This window comes from Lithobates pipiens, unplaced genomic scaffold, assembly GCF_037356315.1.
Source record: "Lithobates pipiens isolate NorthernLeopardFrog02 unplaced genomic scaffold, aLitPip1_a1.2 Scaffold_13, whole genome shotgun sequence".
Lineage (NCBI taxonomy): Eukaryota > Metazoa > Chordata > Amphibia > Anura > Ranidae > Lithobates > Lithobates pipiens.
In genome coordinates, this window is record NW_027507718.1 from 53,317,871 (window position 1) to 53,344,664 (window position 26,794).

The 26,794-nt window shown below is 42.4% G+C and overlaps 1 long non-coding RNA gene across 1 annotated transcript; it reads left to right on the top strand.

Annotated features, from left to right (window-relative positions):
• The first annotated feature begins 13,768 nt into the window (after nt 1-13,768).
• On the top strand, nt 13,769-26,299 carry LOC143976010 (uncharacterized). The gene is made up of 3 exons (XR_013272446.1): nt 13,769-13,852; nt 25,327-25,374; nt 25,852-26,299. It is a non-coding gene; the product is annotated as an uncharacterized LOC143976010 (long non-coding RNA).
• The last annotated feature ends 495 nt before the right edge of the window (nt 26,300-26,794 follow it).

Sequence of the window (26,794 nt, forward strand, 5' to 3'; positions counted from 1 at the left end):
TTTGTTCCACTTTGTATCCTTGGATACTGATTCTGAATGCGATTGGCTAATTTATTTTAATCACCTGGTGCACTTTAATGGCTCAGATGAGAAAAGTTGCAGTGTCTGCATCACTTTAAGGCTGCATTTACACCTGAGCGTAGCGTCTTTGAGCATTTTTCTGGCGTTTTTCACGTGACTTGCACGTTTTTACAGCGTTTTTGAGCTTTGGCATATTTTTTTTATTAGCCAATAGAGAAAACTACCATCTGTTGCATCATTTATTGCTAGGCATGTCAGCTTTTTTTTACTTTTTTCATTAGCTTTTATTTTTTTTTATTTATTATAATTTCTTTCCGTTAGGGTAAGGGGTTAGAGTTAAGGTTAAGATTAGGATTAAGTGTTAGGGTTATATTTTTTATTTTTTTCATTAGGGTGTTAATAATACTACTACTAACAATACTAATAATAATAATAATAATAATAATAATAATAAAAAACAAATAAATAAATGTAAAATAAATACACAAATAAACACAATCGTACATAATTAAGAAATTCAATAAAATTCAATAAATGAATACTAATAATAAATAATTAACCACTAACTTAAACCTCAACCCTTTAACCACTTTCAGACCGGACCATTTTGCTGGTAAATGACCAGAGGTCTTTTTACACTTTGGCACTGCGCTGCTTTAACTGGTAATTGCGCGGTCATGCAATGTTGTACCCAAACAAAATTTGCGTCCTTTTCTTCCCACAAATAGAGCTTTCTTTTGATGGTATTTGATTGCCTCTGCGATTTTTATTTTTTGCGATATAAACGTAAAAAGACCGCAAATTTTGAAAAAAAATGATATTTTCTACTTTTTGTTATTAGAAAAATCCAATAAACTCAATTTTAGTCATACATTTAGGACAAAATGTATTCAGCCACATGTCTTTGGTAAAAAAAAAGTCAATAATTGTATATTTATTGGTTTGCGCAAAAGTTGTCACATCTACAAACTAAGGTACGTTTTCTGGAATTTACGCAGCTTTTAGTTTACGACTGCCTATCTCATTTCTTGAGGTGCTAAAATGACAGGGCAGTACAAAACCCCCCCAAATGACCCCATTTTGGAAAGTAGACCCCCTAAGGAAATTGATAAGAGGCATGTTGAGCCCATTGAATATTTTATTTTTTTGCCTCAAGCGATTGAATAATGACAAAAAAAAAATTTTTTTTTTTTTTTTACACAAAGTTGTCACTAAATGATATATTGCTCACACATGCTATGGGCGTATGTGAAATGACACCCCAAAATAAATTCTGCTGCTTCTCCTGAGTACGGGGATACCACATATGTGGGACTTTTTGGGAGCCTAGCCGCGTACAGGGCCCCGAAAACCAAGCACCGCCTTCAGGCTTTCTAAGGGCGTAAATTTTTGATTTCACGCCTCACTACCTATTACAGTTTTGAAGGCCATAAAATGCCAAGATGGCACAAAACCCCCACAAATGACCCCATTTTAGAAAGTAGACACCCCAAGCTATTTGCTGAGAGGCATGTTGAGTCCATGGAATATTTTATATTTTGCCACAAGTTGCGGGAAAATTACAAACTTTTTTTTTTTTTTTTTTTTTTTCACAAAGTTGTCACTAAATGATATATTGCTCATGCATGCCATGGGCATATGTGAAATGACACCCCAAAATAAATTCTGCTGCTTTTCCTGAGTACGGGGATACCACATATGTGGGACTTTTTGGGAGCCTAGCCGCGTACGGGGCCCCGAAAACCAAGCACCGCCTTCAGGCTTTCTAAGGGCGTAATTTTTTGAGTTCACTTCTCACTACCTATTACAGTTTTGAAGGCCATAAAATGCCAAGATGGCACAAAACCCCCACAAATGACCCCATTTTAGAAAGTAGACACCCCAAGCTATTTGCTGAGAGGCATGTTGAGTCCATGGAATATTTTATATTTTGCCACAAGTTGCGGGAAAATTACAAACTTTTTTTTTTTTTCACAAAGTTGTCACTAAATGATATATTGCTCACGCATGCCATGGGCATATGTGAAATGACACCCCAAAATAAATTCTGCTGCTTCTCCTGAGTACGGGGATACCACATATGTGGGACTTTTTGGGAGCCTAGCCGCGTACGGGGCCCCAAAAACCAAGCACCGCCTTCAGGCTTTCTAAGGGCGTTACAGTTTTGAAGGCCATAAAATGCCAAGATGGCACAAACCCCCCCCCCCAAATGACCCCATTTTAGAAAGTAGACACCCCTAAATTTAGGGGTACACTAGTGAGACTAGGTAATAAATGGCGGGTGCCCTGAAACTATAAAAAAATAACTAACCAACCAGCGTCACCTGTAACAGTTATATGGTGATCACTGGTGAAAGGGTTAACTAGGGGGCAATCAGGGGGCTTTATGCGGTAGTATATGGGGGTCCCTGGCGCTATAAAAAGCTGCGGCGAACCTAAATACCTACCTGCCTAACTAGCGTCACCTGTGACACTAATACAGCGATCAGAAAAACGATCGCTTATTAGGCTGGGTTCACACTGGAGCGATGCGGGAACGCCACGAATGCGCGGCGGGTTCCCGCATCGCATGCCTCCCGGCGGCAGTTCACACTGCCCTATGCGAACTGCTGGGAGTGTCAGTGAAATGTTAATGACACCCCCAGATCAGTTCGCATATCGCAGTGCGATCTGCAAACTTGGATCGCATGGTGTGAACACCCATGCGATCCGATTCTGCTGCGGACCAAAAAAAGGGTCCCGTGCGAGTTTGCGGCGGGTGCGGCGGGTGCGACACGAATTCAGCCATACTATCTGTATAGCTGAACTCGAATCGCACAGAGATCGGATGTGATTTGCACTGCAGTGCGGTGCGAATCACATCCGTTCTCATAAACCGCTGCAATGTGAACCCAGCCTTAGTGACACTGGCGACGGGGGGTGATCACGGGGTTAAACCTTTATTGGGGGGGTTAGGGGGGTACCTTAGAACTAAAGGGGGCTAACCCTAACTGCCCTAACAGTTATTAGTCACAAATGACACCTGCCGGGTGATCAGGGGGTTAAACCTTTATTAGGTAATAAATGGCGGGTGCCCTGAAACTATAAAAAAATAACTAACCAACCAGCGTCACCTGTAACAGTTATATGGTGATCACTGGTGAAAGGGTTAACTAGGGGGCAATCAGGGGGCTTTATGCGGTAGTATATGGGGGTCCCTAGCGCTATAAAAAGCTGCGGCGAACCTAAATACCTACCTGCCTAACTAGCGTCACCTGTGACACTAATACGGCGATCAGAAAAATGATCGCTTATTAGGCTGGGTTCACACTGGAGCGATGCGGAAACGCCGCGAATCCGCGGCGGGTTCCCGCATCGCATGCCTCCCGGCGGCAGTTCACACTGCCCTATGCGAACTGCTGGGAGTGTCAGTGAAATGTTACTGACACCCCCAGATCAGTTCGCATATCGCAGTGCGATCTGCAAACTCGGATCGCATGGTGTGAACACCCATGCGATCCGATTCTGCTGCGGGCCAAAAAAAGGGTCCCGTGCGAATTTGCGGCGGGTGCGGCGGGTGTGGCGGGTGCGGCGGGTGCGGCGAATGGCTGAACTCGAATCGCACAGAGATCGGATGTGATTTGCACTGCAGTGCGGTGCGAATCACATTCGTTCTCATAAACCGCTGCAATGTGAACCCAGCCTTAGTGACACTGGCGACGGGGGGTGATCATGGGGTTAAACCTTTATTGGGGGGGTTAGGGGGGTACATTAGAACTAAAGGGGGCTAACCCTAACTGCCCTAACAGTTATTACAGTCACAAATGACACCAATGCAAAAAAAAAAAAAAAAAAAAAAAAAATGACATTGGTGTCACTGTGACTGGGGGGCAGGGGTAATTGGGGGGGTGATCGGGGGGTAAAGGGGGGGTGTGAGTGTGCCTGGCATGTTCTACTGTGTGTGGGATGTGTTGGTGCAACTCACTGATCCGCTCTCCTCCGTGTCGGAACGAAAAATACCGACACGGAGGAGAGAATACATCACTTCCTCTCCTGTGTTTACATTACAGGAGAGGAAGTGATGTCACCGGGGATTTCCATTCGTCGGGAGCGATCGCGAGGGGGTGGCCATGAATGAATGGCCGTCCCCTCGTCCGGGATCGCTCCCGAACGAAAACCGACCGCCGCAGGCACCGGGCGGGGGCCCGATCGGGCCCCCGACCCGCGGGAGGCAAAACACGTACATCTACGTGCTTATGCCTGCCCGTGCCATTCTGATGACGTAGATCGGCGTTAGGCGGTCGGCAAGTGGTTAACTTAACCCAAACACAAATTAAATTATTAATATAACTATTATTCATAGTATTTTATTTATTTTTTGGGGGTTGGGTGTTTATGTAATTTTTTTTATTATTAATATTAGTAATAATAACAATAATAATGCTTTGTGTGTACATCAATGAGCTCAGAAAAAAAAAAGGATTTTACAGTTAGTATGAAAAATTGAAGTTTTCTCTTATTGATGAACACAGCTTCTTCTCATTCTCAACCATACAGATGCCCCGAAGCAGTGCCTAAATGAAGGGTGGGAAAAAAACAGGAGCAAACAGGCAAAACCACCTGACAAAAACCCCACAGGGTTTGTGAAAACTTGGTGAAGGTTTGCATATACGACTAGGTGGCTGCCTTGAAAACTGGAAATACATATACCCAATGTCAGAACGCCCAGAAGGCAATAATCGCCCTAGTAGAGTGAGTCATAACAGGGAAGGGAAGAGACCAACCCTTAATGACATAAGCCTGAATTACCATCTGCCTGATCCATTAAGAAAGAGAATCCAAGCTCCTGAAGGAAGCCATAGCAGATAGGTATACACAAACCACCTGAACTACATTCAAAGAGTGCAGTGCAACTGCCTTAGAGTGTGAAGGGTGTGGACACAGTGAAGGTAAAATGTCCTCATTCAGGTGAAAATCAGACACCACCTTTAGAAGAAAGGAGGAACACGGATGGAAAACCAAGTTGTCCCCGTGTAAGACCAAAAAAGGAGTCTTACTGGACAAGACCACCAGCTCTGACCAGCAGCGTGCGAAAGTAAGAGCGAACAAAAAGGTAACCTTCTGAGAGAGGGCGAGTAAGGGAATCTTCTTAATATTCTCAAAGGAGAAAGGCCAAAATCCGAGCCACTGAGAAGGAACATAGATGGACACCAGTAGCCTCGCACTATGTGCAATGATAAATCTTCTGAGAAGAAGACATACACACCTTTAACATGGTAGGGATCACTGAGCCTGACAACCCTGTCTCTCAGAACCTGGCTTTCAATAGCTAGGTCATCAAAGCCAGAGATGGTAAAGCAGGGTGGAAGATCGGATCTTGAGAGAGAAGATCTTCCCGAAGAGGCAGCCGCTATGGAATGTCTGTGACCAGCTGCACCACAATGGCATACCAGGGTAGGCCAGTCCGGAGCGATTGGAATGACAAGAATCCCTTCGGCCTCTATCCTGTGCAGTAGATGAGGATGAAGCCTGAGAAGGAAATGCATAAATGAGATGATAATGGCCCCACGACTGCATCAGGAAGTCAGTTGCATCTTCCAGGGTGAAATCATTTCTGGAATTGGAATAAGTTCTAAACTAAATATTATCTGAGGGTGGTTAGGGATTCCCACTATTTATTCCATATATGTATTAACTTGTCTATTCCTATAGTTAGCTAATCTATTAAAACTCTGATAGTTACTGTTGATAGCACAAAAATATAAGCTATGAAAACAAACACACTGCTTAATAAAACGATGTCTTATTTATTTCCAAAGAAAATAAGAAAATGCTACCATGAAAATACTAAAGGAAGATATTATAAAGCATATAACTACAAGAAACACCAAATATACTTATCGCAAAGCTGTCCTATAAATACAGTATCATCAGCTGGGCTCGAGATGGTAACAGAGAGAGCCATGCAGCTCAAATATGGTAGAGAGAGAGCTCTCTGATTTGTTCAGCCCTTTTATACTTCAATCATACATCATCCAGACCCAACCCCATTGTCCTCCCATCTAGACTTTTGACGAATCACAGTATTTATGGGGCAGTCCTCTTCAATATATTACTGTCCATCCTGCTGTATTGGTCTCTAGAGGCAGCATTGTCCATGTATCATGTCTAGGGCTGAAACAACTAATTGATTAATCAAATCAACAACTAATTGATTATGAAATTAATTGATTACTATTTTCATAATCGATTAATTAGCCAGTAACATAATGGGGTTAAACAAAACTACAATGAGCCCTTTATAGTATAAAAAGAGCAAATAATCGCTACTGTAAATATTAATTTCACAGTTCTACTGTAAAAAAATGAACCACTTTCAGTAGTGATTATCTGCTTTTTTTGTACTATAAAGGGCTAATTTTAGTTTTTTTAACTCCATTATGTTACTAAACGTCTTAGACCTGGTTCAAATCTATGTGTATTTTGGTGCTTTTTGCAGAAACACACTACAGTTAATTTACATGGTTTCCTATGGGACGCGTTCACATCTACGCTTTTTTTCAGCCGCTGCGTATTTGGAAAGGGTCAGGGACTTTTTTTATCGCCAAACTGTGCTTTTTTGGTTCAATATACTTCAATGGAGAAGCTGCAGAAAAGCATGTAATGCGTTTTTGCAGCAATTTGGGTTTTTTAATTTGCCCAACAAATTGGCCAAAAAAATACAAAAATGCAAATTGCTGCAAAATCATGTGCGCAAAAATCAAAACGCACAGCAAAAAGCACTGCAGAAACAGATCAAAAGCAAACTGCATAGGTGTGTACTGAGCCTTATGCTGGATCAATTTTCAGAAGAGATTATTCAGATGAAAAATCTTTGTACATTCGCTGAATGAAAGAATGTTTGAAATTTTCACTTGTTTTTAATATTCTGTTTTTAAAATAATTGTAATTTCTGAACAAAAACCACATACACTGTCTGAATCTTCCTTTGACCAAGAAGTTTTCTATTACTTTCAAATTTTCCCATCACCGTGGTTTAAAATGAACGTCAATTTGACCCCATTAACGATTAGAAAATCGAACGAACGTACTTAAAATTTAATTTTTTTTGAAGGAAGACATTAATTTTTTTTTAAATAAAAAAAAAATGTGATCTCCGAGTCTGATGATATTTACCATATTCACCCTTTAATAGTATATATCCTCTAATAGCATATACAGTATATCTCTCCTCTAATAGTTTATACAGTATATCTCCTCTAATATTATATACAGTATATCTCTTCTGTCTGTTATTCTCAGAGTGGATTAGATATTTTGCTCCCTAACCATATAGTTGGTTATTTATATTTACCACTGCATAGAGATATTTAAGAATAAATTGCTTTTTTTTAAACTTTACATTTTAACTAAATTATACACCACACTTTTTTTTTAAGGTTATTAACCGATTAATCAAAACAATAAATCGGCCAACTACTTGCATAGCGTTATAACACCAGATGGTCTGGAGCCAAGCTTTTGTTCAGCCTTGATGAAGGCCTGATCTCTTCTTTCAGATATGCTACAAAGCTTTGATGTGCAACTTGTTACATTCCAGACCTGGTATCAACCAGAAAGAGAAACTCCAGAAATATGATATTAAACCATGTTGCCTTCCAACACAGGGAATCCCTTGCTCTCGTCACAAACCTCAACACCTTCCTGTTGAGAAGGGACACCTGAAGATGCACATCTGGGATGTCCCACTTCAGACAGATCTGAGGAAACACATCCAGGTGCAGGGACCACTCCCCCTGATCCAGCATTTGCCTGACAGTTTTTCTGGAATGCACTCTGTGGAGAGAGACAGTATGTGAAGCACCGCACATCAAAAAATGCATGAGGCCTTCAGCCCTAATTGTCACATTCCTTGTACCTCGTTGGTGGTTGACATAGACCACCACTCTGGTATTGTCCGACTGGAACCTGACTGGGCGCCCAAAAAGAAGAAGCCACATCCACTGCTCAAGACCTAGCCTGATACCCCAAAACTCCAGGACACTGATCGGCAATTGAGCCTCCCCTGGCGTCCAGGCGCTTTAAGCTAACCTCAACACCAGGACTTCCCCAAAACAGACAAATGGAGAGTGAGAAAAGACTTCCCAGCCTGAAGAGAAGGATATTGGAGTCACTAGAGAATAGAGGCCAAGGCCCATTAATCCAGGCCAATCTGGCTGTCCAGGGACAAGATTTCCTTTTGCATAACTCACATGTGGAACTGCACCAACAGCCGAACTACAGTTTGACCTGCTCCAAGATGAGAATCGGACCCAGATACTCCAACCTCCTGGTTGGGGCACACCAGACTTCTTAGGATTCAAGACCCATGCAAAATTTCCACAGTGAGCATCATGATCATAACATTGTCCATCAGCACAGAGTCTCTGCTCACAGGAGAAGGTCGTCCAGATAGCCAAGCTCGGTGAAAACTCAAGGAGCAGAGGCCAGGCCAAAAGGAAGCAAAGTGTAAAAAGTGTTGGTACCCAGCACAGATAGCTACACATCCCCCTGATGAAGGGAGGCCACCACCAAACAGATGGATTCCATCTTGAATCTTGCAACCCCACAAAGCAATTCAGGGTCATGAGCTCCAAGACTGAATGAACTCCTTCCTTCTTCAGAACCGTAAACAAGTTGGAGTAAAGCTCTTGAAACCTCTCCAGGCTCAGAACCAGGGTAATCACACCCTGGATTAGCAGATCTTGCACCACCTTGTAAAGAGCCTGAAGATGGGACGTAGAAAGATGAAGACTGGAAGGAAATAATTTCTCTGGTGAACAGGAGCAAATTTCTATCTTGTAGCTGGACACAATCAGTTTGTGGCCCATTTGTCGAATAGCAGTGAGGTCCAGGGGTCTGTGAATCAATGAAGATTACTCCCACCCTGGGAACTGGTGGAGCAAGCCTTCATGGCTAGAAAGACTTGTCTGTGGGCTTGTGAGGCCAAGAGTGCTTTGTGCCACCTGTGGAAGCCTTGAAAGGCTTGGATACTTTGTCCAAAGAGGCAGAGGAACAAAAGATCTGGCTGTGCGAAGAGAAAGAAGGACCATGCTTATGGAAAAGTTCCCTCCCCTTCAATGACTGTGGGAGAAAGGTACTCTTCCCACCAGTTCTCCCTAGAAGTGAAAGCTCACATGGGCCTTTTTAGACATTTGGTCTGCAGACGAACACTTGAGCTAAAGAACTTGTCAAAGCACTACCACTGAGGCGGAAAGATTCAAAAGCAATGAGGCCACATTTAAGGATGCGTCACACATGTACTTAAGGCCCTGGACTAACTGGTCCATAAGTTCCTTGTAAAATGGGTCGGAGAGCTGCTCTATATCCAGACCTTGGCGCAAAAGCTTAGTGCACTCAGTAAGCGTCTGAAACTCAAGGGCTGTGGCTAAAACCCAATGCAGTGCCAGCAATCGTAATGCTAGTGCGGGCAACTAATTCCGCCTACCAGCTCTGAGGTTACCCATGCACATACTCCAGACCATAGAAGGGACCAGCCCAAAATGGTCACCCCGCAGACAATGGCAATATGGCTACCGGCCACGCACACCAAGAATGACCACAGTGACTCTGGGAAAATGGCTGCCGGTCGCACCAGAGCTGCATGGCAGCAGCTGCTATCTAGCCAGAGAGACTGTAGCCTCCACAGAGCACCAGGACCATGGCATCCCATTTCAAAGCCACTCAGTGTCACTAGTCAAATCAGCAAGGTAGGCTCACAAGCAAAGGAAAGGGGCAGAAGAGGAAGGGAGGGTCTGAGACTGTCAGGGAAGACCCAAGGCCTGAGGGGGACTATACACATTACCCCGAGGAAGGGAAGAGGAGAATCTATTTAATGATCCAGTGAAGGTTGTGGTTAACACGGCCAAGACAGATCCGCCTCCCACTGCGGTGGGGGGCTGTCGGCTAGGGTAAAACTATGACACAGATGACAGGTGCCCAGTCATATGTGCCCCTGTGAGACGTTAAACTTGTCAGCTGGCCTAGTCCACGATGGGGCACTTGCCATTGACCCGCAGCATAGTTAAAGGTCTGCATGTGCTCATTGGCCAGGCTGGGGTGATCACTAAATCTATATTATCCAGCCTGTTGCCCAGCCCTGCTGTTGGTTGAAGATCTCCACAAGAAAAGATCCAGGTTAAAAAAAGGCCATGGAACCACAGGTCCCAGTAGGAAACTAGGTCCTCACTCCCGAACACTTGCCAGAAATAACTGGCTGGCCTAGTTATTGCAGAAAGGGGATTCATAACACCTAGGACTGCCCATAAGTGGTGATGTGTTCTACTCCTGTAGGTGGCGCTACATAAATCCTAGAGAATGAGAAGAAGTTGCGCCCATCAATTAATGTAAGAGAAAGGGAGATTATAATAACATTAAATTACAATATGGCTTGAGTATCAAATGTATATGTTATATTTTTATATGCAATATTTATTCCACAAAAGAGGAGTTGCCCATTAATTCTGGTTGTTACTGTAAAGCAGCAGGGAGCCCAACTTAATGAGACTTTGAGGATCATGGCAGTGGTGGTGCAACTGAAAGGTCTGTGCATGCACTGGAAAATAACAGGCATATGTGCAGTGTCACAACCCAAAGGGAGGCCCACACAGAAGGAGTAGAGGTATACTGTGCAGCAATTATTTACCACTGGCCCACGACCAACAGTGTTGCAACTGGAGCACCGAAGTTTACCCCTTAAGGGTTTGACCAGAGCCTAATAGAAGTAAATATCAGAGGATTCCTCCTGGACAAAGCCTGGACTTACCACAGTGTTAGTCCTAAGATGCCCTGTGGTCTTCACCAAGTAAACATGTTGGAGACAGGCAGAATCCACAAGACGTGTCCCACCCAAACAGCCTTCACCCTCCCAGTGGGCATATCCTCTAGAGTCTTGAGAAAGCTAGACTGAGCTCCATCGAATTGTTGACAATAAACTGCTGCTGTGATCTATTTCCCTTCAAGACTCGTGAATGTCTCTATACCTTTCTTGGATTTCCCAAAGGAGTCTTCAGGTATATGGTTCCACCAGACTGGTGTCCCACAGCCCTTGACCTGTAAAGCTTTCTTTGGATAACTCCCTCATTACACACAGCATCTCTTATGCCGCGTACACACGATCGGAATTCCGGCCAGAAAAAGACTGATGAGAGCTTTTCATAGGAAAATGCGACCGTGTGTATACTCTTTCGGAATTTAGGTGTCCGAATTTCTGCCAGCCAAAAATTGATAGCATGTTCTCAATTTTCCCGATGGAAAAACTTTCTATCGGTAATTCCGATCGTGTGTATGCAATTCTGCCATGCCAAAAATCACGCATGCTCAGAGTCAACTACGAGACAGAAGCTATTGGCTACTGGCTATTGAACTTCCTTTTTCTAGTCACGTTGTACGTGTTGTACGTCACCGCGTTATAAATGATCGGAATTTGATGTGACCATGTGTAGGCAAGACAGCTTGAGCCGAATTCCGTCAGAATTCCATCGGGAAAACCATCAGAGCTTTTTCCGCCGAGAATTCCGATCGTGTGTACGCGGCATAAGAGAGCATCTCAGCAGAGCGACAGGCCTACAGAACACAAGCTGACCCCACTTCTTCCTCAAAGTAGAGTGTGAGTACAGATGATGTGGCTATGCCAACAATCAGCTGATTTGGAAAGCTGCAAAGTAGCACCTCTGGCGCTGAAGGAACTGTAGAATCTGGCTACAACAAAAGAAAATCTTGAAAAAAAGCAGAAAAAGTTAGAAATAGGTTTACTTCTATCAGGGGAGAAAGGACATCCATTCTCCCAGGATGCTAGCAAGGAACTGGAGCATGATGGAAGTGGGAGAAGTTATATTGTGCTGTCTTACAGCGTGGTTTGCCAGTGTTCAATCTCCTAAAGGCAGTAGCATAATTCAATTTATCAGAAGTATGTCACCCAGTGTCCCATTTACAATTAGGAAAAACAGTCATCTTGGTCTTAGAGGCTCTAGTACAGTGTTTCTCAACTCCAGTCCTCAAGGTGGCCCAACAGGTCATGTTTGCAGGCCTACCATTATTCTGCACAGGTGTTTCACTGCCTTAGTAATAGTAATGTACATTTTTAGAGTAATAGCTTCATGTAGGAAAAGTCTACTTTCTTTTTTTGCTAGATCCTGGGGAGCTAAAAATACATGCCAGATTTTTACAACTCCCAGGGCCTGTATTCTGAAGACTTTTATGCTTGGTTTTTTTGTCAAGTGGACAAGATCAGAGTCAAGATATATGGTAAGGAGCTGCAGCTGTTGAAGTAAATGAAACATATGAGAAATCATAGATGGACTTTAATTTTTATTCAATGAAAACAAGGTTTTCTCCAATTGACTGAGATCATGACATCATATGTCTGCCTCTCCACTTCAGCCAGTCAGAGGAAGCATTGTATTCATTGATAAAAAATACAAGGTTTCGTGTGAATAGCTGGGAAGTACCCGTGCTGCTGCCAGAACACAACAGTGTACACAGCTCTAACAGCAGCCACAACAGTTAGTAAAGGAAATGGATTTTGCCAGTTTGGTCAAAATTAATAATTTTAATAAAAGTATGCCTATAGTGAGTCTTTTAACAACTCTCAACTGTTGTGTTTTTTTTTTTTTTTTTTGTGCTTCTCCAGTTTATCTGACTGACAGTCCAACAACTAACTAAAGTAGTGCACAGGCAGGATGACAGTGCTAATGATTGCAAGGCAGTGGCCATAGGAGTGCTGTTGCTGGCAGTTTTCCAGGTACTAAACTCAGTAACAAGTTTACAAAAATCATTTTGGTTGCAAAAACTGCATATTGCGAGTTATGATGGCAAACACTGTGCAAATTAGATTTGAGGTTTTCATACATTTTAAAGATGAAATTTAGTTTTAAAAAAAAAATTTTTCTCCACAGCTTACATTACATGCCTGCATGTCACATGATGTGCAGGCTGCAGGGTTCTGTAGAAACCTCCACTTCAGGTCTTCCCTGTCCTCTTCATGCTGCTGAACTTCAAGTGGTTTTTGGGTCTGTACTACAGATCTCGCGCCTCTCCCCAAGCTTTGCCTCTGCGATAAGTATATGATGGGGGTTTCGCGGGAGGGGGGGAGGGGGCCTGATCAGTCAGAGGATTATTCTCTCCCTTATTCACAGATAATGTTAGAGGCAATAAAACCTAAGAACTTTTCTCAGGGGAGAAGGGACAGGCATGTCCTCAACAGATCATCTTTATTACAAGTAAGTAGTGCAAAAAAAAATATTGGTTTAAGACTAAAAAGGTTTGCGTAAATTCACCTTCACAAGAAAACAAAAAAACACACCAAATTCCGTATACAGGTTTTCTACAACCCCTAATAAAAAGTGAATATATATATATATATATATACATACATACATACATACACACACATAGTCATACATACATATACACACACTGTATATATATTATTATATACACATATATATAAAAACAACCTAAATATTCTTTATGTAATTCAGGCAAGTGCTTCTCATAAATATGTCAGTAGAAATTGGATGTATACAAAATGCATTGGAGGGCAAAGTGTGAATGTTTTATAGATAATACACTGTACATGGGATGAGAAAGTATGTAACCATAGAGCATTTTGTCTGTCATTCTGAAGCCTGTGAAGACTCTTTATCTTCTCTAACAGGATGTTTTCTGAGCAAATGTGCCTCCCACTGCACTTAAAATGTGTAGTAATCAACAAAGCTCATTGCAGTCACATTTGCCAACCAAACCCATCGGGTGTAAGAGTAGATGTCTTCATAGAAATTGATCTGACTCCCATGAAATCCAATTTTACAGAGTGAGTACAAACAGAGAATACAAAACAAACCAGTCCATAAATTATTTACAGTTCAATGTGACAGTCCAAGTGTCCAGATGTTCAGTTCCATTTTCTGTGTGCTAGATTATCATGAGCAAATGAACATGAACTTTTATCTGTGACCTTCTGCCCAGCTTGAAAACAGTGTTTTATCGAAGAGGGTTATAGCCTATCCAGATGTCTAAGCTACGCTAAGTTATGTTACAAAAACAAGTTCATGATAGGAGACAAAACTCATTTTGAACATGAATGAAATAACCTTAATATTCATAAATGATAGTGTTATTGGGACAGGTTTTCTTCATGCCCAAAATAAAAACAGGTGTATATTAATTAAAAAAGGCGACGGTCTTGCCTACAGCACATGGCTAGAATCTTTTAATTTTCCTCAAGTTCACAAAGGTACTATGGGCAACTGCAACTGAAATTATTTTCCATACCTGGAAGTGGACGCCTACTGGGATGCCTTTTAAGCAGTGGATTAACCACTTGACCTCTGGAAGGTTTTACCTCCTTCCTGACCAGAGCATTTTTTGCAATGTGGAACTGCGCTACTTTAACTGGTAATTGTGCGGTTCTGCACCGCTGTACCCAAACGAAAGATATGTCCTTTTTTTCCCACAAATGGAGCTTTCTTTTGGTGTGATTTGATTACTACTGAGATTTTTATGTTTTGCGATATAAACGAAGCAAGACGGAAAAGTAAAAAAAAAAAAAATTCTACTTTGTTATAAAAAAAATATCCAATAAACTCAATTTATGTCATACAATTAGCCCAAAATGTATTCAGCTACATGTCTTTGGTAAAAAAATAAATCCCAATAAGCATATATTTTTTGGTTTGCACAAAAGTTATAGCATCTACAAACTATGGTATATACAGTGCTGTGAAAAGTATTTGCCATGATTTTTTTTTTTTGCATATTTGTCACTTAAATTACTCAGATTATCATACAAATTTTAATATTACACAAAGATAACCCGAGGAAATACAAAATGCGGTATGTAAATGAGGATCTAATTTATTAATGGCAAAAGCTGTCCAAACCTGCCTGTCCCTGTGTGAAAAAGTAATTGCCCCCTCTTTCCCTTTTGCTAAATCATGAATGAACTGTGATTAATGACATTTTTTGGAAAGCAGAGTTAGATTTCACATGGCACACCCAGGCCATATTACTGCCAGACCTGTTGAATCAAGAAATCATTTACATAGAAGCTGTTTGACAAAGTGAAGCAAGCTAAAAGATCTCAAAAAGCAGCACATTATTGCCTCATTTCCGCTGAGCGGATCGGTTCGGTTTAGTTCGGTGCGGTACGCTATTTTCAGTGTTTCCATTATGAAAGCAGCCCATACAACCGAACCATAGGGTTCTACTTCAGATGTGGGGCCATAGAAAATGGTACGGTACTGTTAGGGCGGAGCTACTGGCATCACACAATACATTCCACTGATTGGTGGACAGAAAAAACGTCAATGTTCACGTCAAAGGCATTTTTTCTAAACCCCGTATGGCCCCTGGTGGTCCGACTTGCAGTGGAAACGCTCACCTGAATAGATTGGACCATTCGAATACTTCCAAACTGTACCATCCCGAACTGTTCCGCTCAGTGGAAAAAAAAAGCATATGCTGCCATCTAGAAAAAGTGAAGAACAGATGAGAAACAAAGTAACTGACATCAGTCTGGAAAGGAGTACAAAGCAATTTCTAAGGCTCCAGTGAACCATGGTGAGAGCAGTTATCCACAAATGGAGAAAGCTTGGAACAGTGGTGAACCTTCCCAGGAGTGGCTGGCCTACCAAAATCAATCCAGGGGCACAACCACAGCTCATCCAGGAGGTCATAAAAGAACCCAGAACATCATCTAAAGAACTGCAGGCCTCACTTGCCTCAGATAAGATCAGTGTTCATGATTCTACAATAAGAAAGTGATTGGGCAAAAATGGCATCCATGGGAGAGTTCCAAGGCCAAAGCCACTGCTGACCAAAAAGAACACATAACTCATCTCACATTTACCAAAAAAAAATTGATTATCCCCAAGACTTTTAGGCAAATATTCTGTGGACTGATGAGACAAACATTTAACTTTTTGGAAGGTGTGCCTCCCGATACATCTGGCATAAAACGAATACAGCATTTCATAACAAGAACATCATACCAACAGTCAGACATGGTGGTGGTAGCATGATGGTCTGGGGCTGCAGCTTCAGGACATGGACGACTTACCATATTTGATGGAACCATGAATTCTGAGCTCTACCAGAAAATCCTAAAGGAGAATGTCCGGCCATCAGTTTGTGACCTCAAGCTCAAGTTCACTTGGGTTATGCAGAAGGACAGTGATCTGAAACACAACAGCAAGTCCGCCTCCAAATAGTTCAAACAAAGCAAAATTTTGGTTTTGGAATGGCCTAGTCAAAGCCCGGACTTAAATCTAATTGAGATTCTGTATCGTGACCTTACACAGGCTGCACATGCTGGAAAACCCTCCAATAGGGATGAGCTTCGAGTTCGAGTCAAACTCATGTTCGACTCGAACATTGCCTGTTCGCCTGTTCAGCGAATAGTGAACAATTTGGGCTGTTCGCAGCAAATTCGAAAAGCCGGAACACCCTATAAAAGTCTATGGGAGAAAGGAAACCTGCGTTACATCAGAGGGGGCGGGGTCACCCATACGTCACTGGGGAACCCCTGGCTTCCCTCTCCAGTGTCAGAGGGGCGGGGTCAGGTGACGGGTGGCCCCGCCCTCCTAATATAAGAAACGTCAGCGCTGGGATCTCCGCAGTGTCTCTGCAGTGGAGACAGAACACGGATGTATGGACAGCGCTGGACTGAGAAATCCCCCGTCGCTGGATATGATCATCCATCGCTGGACCCCGGAGATTCGTCGCTGGATAGCAAGAGTGGATTAGCACCGCTGGAATCTTTTTTTTTTTTTTTTTTTAATAAAGGAATTTTTCAAAAGTGTGTTTGTCTTATTTAACCATTTTTACACTTTCTTTGTGAAATGGTAGGGGTACTTTCGTACCCCCTTACCATTTCAAACAGGGGGGAGCGGGATCTGGGGGTCCCCTTGTTAAAGGGGGCTTCCAGATTCTGATAAGCCCCCCGCCCGCAGACCCTCACAACCACCGGCCAGGGTTGTGAGGATGAGGCCCTTGTCCTCATCAACATGGGGACAAGGTGCTTTTAGGGGTCACAGACCCCCAAAGCATCCTCCCAATGTTGAGGGTATGTGGCCTGGTACGGTTCAGGAGGGAGGGGGGGGCGCTCTCTCGTCCCCCCCTCTTTTCCTGCGGCCTGCCAGGTTGCGTGCTCAGATAAAGGGTCTGGTATGGATTTTTAGGGGGACCCCCACGTCAATTTTTTTTTTTTTGATGCGGGGTTCCCCTTAATATCCATATCAGACCTGAAGGGCCTGGTAATTGAATTTAGGGGAACCCCCACGCTTTTTTTTTTTTTTTTATCAATGAATGAGTGAATTGTCGGCTAATGCAGAGAATACTCATTGAGTGTTCTCTGTATTACGGGGAGCCAACAATATAGCCGCAAGTGATTTTTTCCTGCACAAATGACACTTTGTGCAGGGACAGTTCTAAGCACCAGAAACATGCGCCCCTTCACAGGCATACTATAGATACCCCCCAGCTACGAAATTTAAAGGAATATTACACTTTTATTGTTTCACTTTAATCATTATTAAAATCACTGCTCCTGAAAAAACTGCCGTTTTTAAAACTTTTTTTTGCATTGATCCATGTCCCCTGGGGCAGGACCCAGGTCCCCAAACACTTTTTAGGACAGTAACTTGCATATTACCCTTTAAAATGAGCACTTTAGATTGTGAACGTTCGAGTCCCATAGACTTTAATAGGGTTCTAAAGTTCACACAAAGTTTAGGTCTGTTCGCAGAACAGGGGGGTGTTCGGCTCATCCCTACCCTCCAATGTGGCTGAATTAAAACAATTCTGCAAAGAAGAGTGGGCCAAAATTGCTCCACAGCAATGTGAAAAACTCATTGCCAGTTATCGCAAACGCTTGATTTCAGTTGTTGCTGCCAAGGGTGACACAACCAGTTATTAGGTTTAGGGGACAATTACTTTTTCACATAAAGCCAGGCAGATGTGGACAGCTTTTTTGCCTTAATAAATTAAATCATCATTTAAAAATTGCATTTTGTATTTACTCAGGTTATCTTTGTGTAAGAATAAAATTTGTTTGATGATCTGAGTCATTTAAGTGTGACAAATATGCAAAAAAAATCAGAAAGGGGGCAAATACTTTTTTACAACATTGTATATACTGGAATTTACTCAGCTTTTTTTGACTTTCTTGAGGTGCTAGAAAGGCAGGACAGTACAACCCCCCCTCCGCCCCCCAGTTACCCCATTTCAGAAAGTAGACACCCCAAGGAATTTGCTGAGAGGCATGTTGAGCCCATTGAATATTTAATTATTTTTGTCACATATGTTTGAAAAATTACAAAATAAAAAGAAAGATTTTACACAAAGTTATCACTGAAATTATATATTGCTCACACATGCCATGGGTATATGTGGAATTACACCCCAAAATACATTCTGCTGCTTCTCCTAAGTATGGGGATACCAAATGTGTGAGCCATTTTGGGAGCCCATCTGTGTACAGGACCCCAAAAACCAATCACCGCCCTCAGGCTTTCTAAGGGTGTATATTGCTCCTTTCACTTCCTTACTACCCATCACAGTTTTGGAGGCCCTGAAATGCCAAGATAGCAAATACCCCCCCCCCCCCCCCATGACCCCTTTTCAGAAAGTAGACACCCCAAACTATTTGCTGAAAAGCTATATAGCGTCACCAGTGACACTAATACAGTGATCAGTAAAACACCGGGCAGCACGGTAGTGTAGTGGTTAGCACTTTTGCCTAGTAGCAAGAGTCATTGGTTCAAATCCCAATCACCAATCAATGTCTGAAGTTTGCATGTTCTCCCTGTGCTTGCATGGATTTCTTCCCACACTACAAAGACATGCTGGCAGGTTGATTGGTTCCTATCTAAATTGACCCTAGTATGTCTATGTATGAATGCGAGTTAGGGAACTTAGATGGTAAGCTCCTTGAGGGCAGGGATTGATGTGAATGTATAATATATATATATGTAAAGTGCTGCGTAAATGGATGGCACTATATAAGTACCTGAAATAAATAAAATATTTGTACACTGTACTGAATGACACTGTGAAAGGGTTAACTAGGGGGCAATTAAGGGTTTAAATGCACCAAACTATGTGTTCTGTGTCAGTGTAGGGCAGAGTAGATGTTCTCTTCTCTCACGCTGGATCCGAAAAGGACTCCAGGAGAGATTACATAATTTCCTGTGCCTTTGTTTACATTACACAGGCACAGGACATTCTGCCATTTGTCAGAACTGATCAGCAGGTCCAGGCCATCATTGGCCTGGACCTGATGATTGATCGGTTCTGAATCTAATCCGATCATCGCCGGTGCGAATCACATACAGGTATGCGATTTCATGCAGATAGGCCGCCGCCCCGCAGTAAATGTTTGCGGGGCGGTCAGCAACTGGTTAATTAACTGTGGGTCCTGGGCTGTTTCTAGTTCATAGCCCCTGCCAGATTAACCACTTCAATACTAGGCACTTTCCCCCATTCCTGCCCAGGACAATTTTTAGCTTTCAACACTGTTGCACAATGAATGACAATTGTGCGGTCAGGCAAAACTGTACCCAAACTAAATTTTTTATTATTTTCTTCCCACAAAGAGAGCTTTCTTTTGGTGGTATTTGATCGCCTCTGTGGTTTTTCATTTTTGCACTATAAACAAAAAAAGAGCCACAATTTTGAAAAAAAAAAAAGATAGGCACTGATAGGCAGCACTGACGGCTCTGATGGGCACTGATAGGTGGCACTGGATAGGCAGCACTGATGAGGAGCTAATGACAGGCTTTACTGCGTGATACTGATTGGAACTTTGATGGGGTACTGATTGGCATTTTTTGGGCACTGTACTTTCATGGACGCTGACAGGCTTTATAGACGGGGACAGGTTGGCAGCTGATGGGCACCTTTTGATTGAGGCTGTGCTGATAATCAATGTGAGGATTATCAGCACAGACGCCCCCCTCCGACACAGGCAAAGGAAAGAAAACAGCGCCACCTGAGTGCAGTATATCAAGTATTTTAACCACTTGCCGACCGCCGCACGACGATATACGTCGGCAGAATGGCACGGGCAGGCATATGGGCGTATATATAAGTCCCTGCCTGCCCGCGGGTGGGGGGCCCGATCGGGCCCCCCCCCCGGTGCCTGCGGCGGTCGGCATTCCTTCGAGAGCGATCCGGGATGAGGGGGCGGCCATTCATTCATGGCCACCCCCTCGCAATCGCTCTCGACGAATGGAAATCCTCCGTGACATCACTTCCTCTCCTGTAATGTAAACACAGGAGAGGAAGTGATGTATTCTCTCCTCCGTGTCGGTATTTTTCGTTCCGGCACCGAGGAGAGAGGTTCGGTGAGTTGCACCAACACACCACACATACAGTAGAACATGCCAGGCACACTCACACCCCCCCTTTACCCCCCGATCACCCCCCCAATTACCCCTGCCCCCCCAGTCACAGTGACACCAATTGCTTTTTTTTTTTTTTTTTGCATTGTTGTCATTTGTGACTGTAATAACTGTTAGGGCAGTTAGGGTTAGCCCCCTTTAGTTCTAAGGTACCCCCCTAACCCCCCCAATAAAGGTTTAACCCCGTGATCACCCCCCGTCGCCAGTGTCACTAAGGCTGGGTTCACATTGCAGCGGTTTATGAGAACGGATGTGATTCGCACCGCACTGCAGTGCAAATCACATCCGATCTCTGTGCGATTCGAGTTCAGCCATACAGATAGTATGGCTGAATTCGTGTCGCACCCGCCGCACCTGCCGCAAACTCGCACGGGACCCTTTTTTTGGTCCGCAGCAGAATCGGATCGCATGGGTGTTCACACCATGCGATCCGAGTTTGCAGATCGCACTGCGATATGCGAACTGATCTGGGGGTGTCATTAACATTTCACTGACACTCCCAGCAGTTCGCATAGGGCAGTGTGAACTGCCGCCGGGAGGCATGTGATGCGGGAACCCGCCGCGCATTTGTGGCGTTCCCACATCGCTCCAGTGTGAACCCAGCCTAATAAGCGATCGTTTTTCTGATCACTGTATTAGTGTCACAGGTGACGCTAGTTAGGCAGGTAGGTATTTAGGTTCGCCGCAGCTTTTTATAGCGCCAGGGACCCCCATATACTACCGCATAAAGCCCCCTGATTGCCCCCTAGTTAACCCTTTCACCAGTGATCACCATATAACTGTTACAGGTGACGCTGGTTGGTTAGTTATTTTTTTTATAGTTTCAGGGCACCCGCCATTTATTACCTAGTCTCACTAGTGTACCCCTAAATTTAGGGGTGTCTACTTTCCAAAATGGGGTCATTTGGGGGGGGGTTTGTGCCATCTTGGCATTTTATGGCCTTCAAAACTGTAACACCCTTAGAAAGCCTGAAGGCGGTGCTTGGTTTTCGGGGCCCCGTACGCGGCTAGGCTCCCAAAAAGTCCCACATATGTGGTATCCCCGTACTCAGGAGAAGCAGCAGAATTTATTTTGGGGTGTCATTTCACATATGCCCATGGCATGCGTGAGCAATATATCATTTAGTGACAACTTTGTGAAAAAAAAAAAAAAAAAAGTTTGTAATTTTCCCGCAACTTGTGGCAAAATATAAAATATTCCATGGACTCAACATGCCTCTCAGCAAATAGCTTGGGGTGTCTACTTTCTAAAATGGGGTCATTTGTGGGGGTTTTGTGCCATCTTGGCATTTTATGGCCTTCAAAACTGTAATAGGTAGTGAGGAGTGAAGTCAAATATTTACGCCCTTAGAAAACCTGAAGGCGGTTCTTGGTTTTCGGGGCCCCGTACGTGGCTAGGCTCCCAAAAAGTCCCACATATGTGGTATCCCCGTACTCAGGAGAAGCAGCAGAATTTATTTTGGGGTGTCATTTCACATATGCCCATAGCATGTGTGAGCAATATATCATTTAGTGACAACTTTGTATATAAAAAAAAAAAAAATTATTTTTTTGTCATTATTCAATCGCTTGAGGCAAAAAAATAAAATATTCGATGGGCTCAACATGCCACTTATCAATTTCCTTAGGGGGTCTACTTTCCAAAATGGGGTAATTTGGGGGGGTTTTGTACTGCCCTGCCATTTTAGCACCTCAAGAAATGAGATAGGCAGTCGTAAACTTTGCGCAAACCAATAAATATACAGTTATTGACTTTTTTTTTACCAAAGACATGTGGCTGAATACATTTTGGCCTAAATGTATGACTAAAATTGAATTTATTGGATTTTTCTAATAACAAAATGTAGAAAATATCATTTTTTTTCAAAATTTGCGGTCTTTTTCCATTTATATCGCAAAAAATAAAAATCGCAGAGGCAATCAAATACCATCAAAAGAAAGCTCTATTTGTGGGAAGAAAAGGACGCAAATTTTGTTTGGGTACAACATTGCATGACCGCGCAATTACCAGTTAAAGCAGCGCAGTGCCAAATTGTAAAAAGACCTCTGGTCATTTACCAGCAAAATGGTCCGGTCTGAAAGTGGTTAAAGGCAACAATAGAATAAACACACTCACAGTGTAAATAAAGGAAGGTCAGCATTGTGGAGAAACTGTATGGGGTTCATCTGCTCTGGGGGGGAGGACGTGCTGCGGCAGGTGGAGGTCTCAGTCTGGTCCCAGATGGTCGCGACCGTGCTGGTGGTGGCAGACTACGAGACCCATGGGTCATTGTTAAAGCATAAGTTCCTGGAAAAAGGTTACCCTTTGGCAAGTGTAGAAGAGACATTCGCATTCTATAAATACAATGAGGCTCCAGTTGATAGAAAGGCCAGAACAGGTCCAAGAGCACAATGCATTAGATTCACTACCAACTTCCACTCCCAATTCAGAAAAATAGAACGCATATTCCTTAAACACTGGTCCATCCTGCAAGAGGACCCTCATCCTACATGCACCATTTCAGATCGACCACTAATCTCATACAGACGGGCCAGAAATATAAAATCTCAGATTGTGCCCAGTAAAATTAAATCGCCCTCCACCAAAGGCAGTGCTCCATTTAAGTTTTTTAACATTAGAGGCATGCATCAGTGCAGAAAGGCATTATGCCTCACATGCCAACATGTTTGCCATGAACAAAAAGTTTTCTTCCAAAAGGTAACACGTATGATTTTTATACTTGTTCTTCAGAATTCTTGGTCTATTGTATGTCCTGTGCCTGTGGCCTCCTTTATGTTATTATACTATCCGGGCCATACATAAAAAGAATTGGTGAACACAGGCAGCTAGTAGATGCAGGGTCCAATATACACAGTGTACCCAAACATTTTCTTACACACCATCAGCAATCTTCCCAAGAACTGAAAGTTTGGGTGATTTAAGTTATGCCCAAGAATCTTCCTGTAGCAGAACGTTTTAAGCGCTTTTGTGCCCGTGAATCATACTGGATATATTGGTTAGATACTTTGGCTCCAGGAAGATTGAATGAGAAGTTAGAGAGTAATCCCCTTCTATAATTCACACCACTGCCTCTTCACAGTTGGTTCCTTACACATGGGTCTCAGGCACGATCCTGATTTTGTGTTATCAGTGCCCCTATGAGAGCGCTCTCATTCTTCTCATACAGATGTTTTGTCTCTCCCCCTGCATGTATGTATGTATATACAGTGCTGTAAAAAGTATTTGCCCCCTTCCTGATTTTTTTTTTTTTTTGCATATTTCCCACACTTAAATGATTCAGATCAAACTAATTTTAATATTACACAAAGATAACCAGAGTAAATTATTTCATTTATTAGGGGAAAAAAGCAGTTTAAACCTGCCTGGCCCTGTGAAAAAGTAATTTCCTCCTCCCATGCTGAATCATGAATGAACTGTGATTAACCACAATTCTTTTGAAAACCGAGTTAATTTTCACTTGCCACACCCAGGCTTGATTACTGCCAGACCTGTTGAATCAATAGTTACTTAAATAAAAGTTGTCTGACAAAGTGAAGCACACCAAAAAAGATCTCAAAAAGCAACACACCATGCTGTGACCTAAAGGAATTCAAAAAGAGATGAGAAACAAAGTCATTGACATGTATCAGTCTGGAAAGCATTACAAAGAAATTTCTAAGGCTTTGGGACACCAGCAAACCACGGTGAGAGCCATTATCCACAAATGGAGATAACCTGGAACAGAGGTGAACCTTACCAGGAGTGGCCGGCCAAAATGACCCCAAGAGCACAAGGTTGACTCATCCAGGAAGTCAAAAAAGAACCCAGAACAACATCTAAAGAACTGCAGGCCTCACTTGCCTCAGGTAAGATCAGTGTATCTTGATTCAACAAGAAGAGACTGGACAAAAATGGCATCCATGGGAGAGTTCCAAGGCCAAGCCACTGCTCACCAAAAATAACACAAGGGCTCATCTCACATTTACCAAAAACATCTTGATTATACTCAAGGCTTTTAGGCAAAAATTCTGTGGACTGATGAGACAAAAATTTTACTTTTTGGAAGGTGTGCATCCGGTTACTTCTGTCAGAAAACTAATACAGCATTTCATAACAAGAACATCATACCAACAGTCAGACATGGTGGTGTTAGCGTGGTGGTGTTAGCGTGATGGTCTGGGGCTGCTTTGCAGCTTCAGGACATGGACGACTTACCTTAATTGATGGAACCATGAATTCTGAGCTCTACCAGAAAATCCTAAAGAAGAATGTCCGGCCATCAGTTCATGATCTCAAGCGCACTTGAGTTATGCAGCAGGACAGTGATACAAAACACAACAGCAAGTCCACCTCCAAATGGTTCAAACAAAGCAAGATTTAGGTTTTTGGAGTGGCCTATTCAAAGACCATACTTAAATCCAATTGAGATGCTGTATCATGACCTTACACATGTCGTTCATGCTGGAAAACCCTCCAATGTGGCTGAATCAAAACAATTCTGCAAAGAAGAGTGGGCCAAAATTGCTCCATAGCAATGTGAAAGACTCATTGTCAGTTATCGCAAATGCTTAATTGCAGTTTTTGCCGCCAAGGGTGGCACAACCAGTTATTAGGTTTAGGGGGCAATTACTTTTTCACATAAAGTAAAGTCAGGTTTGGACAGCTTTTTTGCCTGAATCAATGAAACCAACATATAAAAACTGCATTTTGTATTTACTCGGGTTATCTTTGTGTAATAACATTTGTTTGATCTGAGTCATTTTAGTGTGACAAATTAAAAAATAAGAAAGGGGGCAAATACTTTTTCTGTGTCTGTTTGTATATGTATATGTATGTATGTATGTATATATGCCCTCTCAGGTATTGAGTTTTCTCACTCAAATATTTTCCATCTATTATTTTCAGGCTATGGACCCTTATGGTCTTTATTTTCATCCTTGACCTTCCATAATAGTAAGTATACCATGTCTGCCTGTTTTTATCCATGCATTGTTATTCATTCACCATTTATATACTCTTTTTTTTTTTTTATCATCCGCTCTGTACTATAATAATTTTCTTTTCACTCCCCTTTCTATTATTATCATTATGATTTTTTCCCCTCTTAATTATTCCTTAATATCAGTGTTATTTTTTCTATTATTTTCAACTCTTTATTTTTATTATAATTTTTTATATATGTTTTATTATTGTTATTATTATATTTCTTTATTTTAATATATTACATTTATTTCATTATATTTACATTTATTTTTATTTGTTTCTTTATTTTCTGTTTATTCTTAATTTTATTTTCCACTTTATTTTTATTTCTACTCCCACTTACATTTTTTCCCCTTTCCTTCCTGTTTTCCCCCCACCCCATCCCTTCTAACAATCTGTTCACCGTCTCCCTCCTTTTCATTCTTCTTATCCAAACTGTATTTATAGTAATTTATATTTACATATGTTGGTTGTTGTTTTTAAAAAGTTCAAACCAGTTATTTAAGTGCTTTGTCAGCTTATTTTTCTAGACTGGTGGGTTTAGTTGATCTCCGCCCACCAGTCTTGGAAGTACACTTATACCATCACTAAGATGGCTGAACCTTATGCCTGAGGAAGGAGCACGCATGCTGCCAACGCGCGCACCACCCAAGCTCCATCTGACATTCACCTACACCCGGAAGTGATGTTGGCGGCGCTTCTCTGCTTATACCCATGGACTTGGAAGTGCTGGGAACCACCAGCATGACGGCGACCATCCGGAACCAGACTGAGACCCCCCCCCCCAGAGCGGATGAACCCCATACAGCGTCTCCAAAATGCTGACCTTTCGTTTATTTACACTGTGAGTGTGTATATTCTATTGTTGCCATTAAAATACTTGATACTGCACGCAGATGGCGCTGCTCTTTTCCCCTTGCTTGTTTAGCAAAGAACATACATTCCACATTAATAATTATGCTACCAAATTAGTATGTGCTGTAAATTGGCTCCAGCATTGTTCCTGTTTCTTCTTGTTGAAGGCTGCTATTTTGCTTAAGCCCCAACAATAACTCATAAAGCTGAACTAAACTCATCGATTTACCGTTTTCAAAAACTGATTTGATTATGCCCTCAACCAAAACGCCAAACCATCAAATGGTTGGTGTCATACCTGATCACATGTGCAGCACCATTGCAGTTGCAGTTCAAACAGAAGTGGCTTCCTTGGTTGCAAAAGGATTAAATTCCACTTTAAGGCTGTCAGCAAATTGGCCTCTAAAATATCCACAGTGCCTAAAAACAGAGAGCAACTGAGCATGTGCAGAGCAGGGTGAGACTATGTATTACTGGATTTTAAACAGTATAGGCACCTATTTGTAATGTTTTACATAGCTATACCTGCAATAGG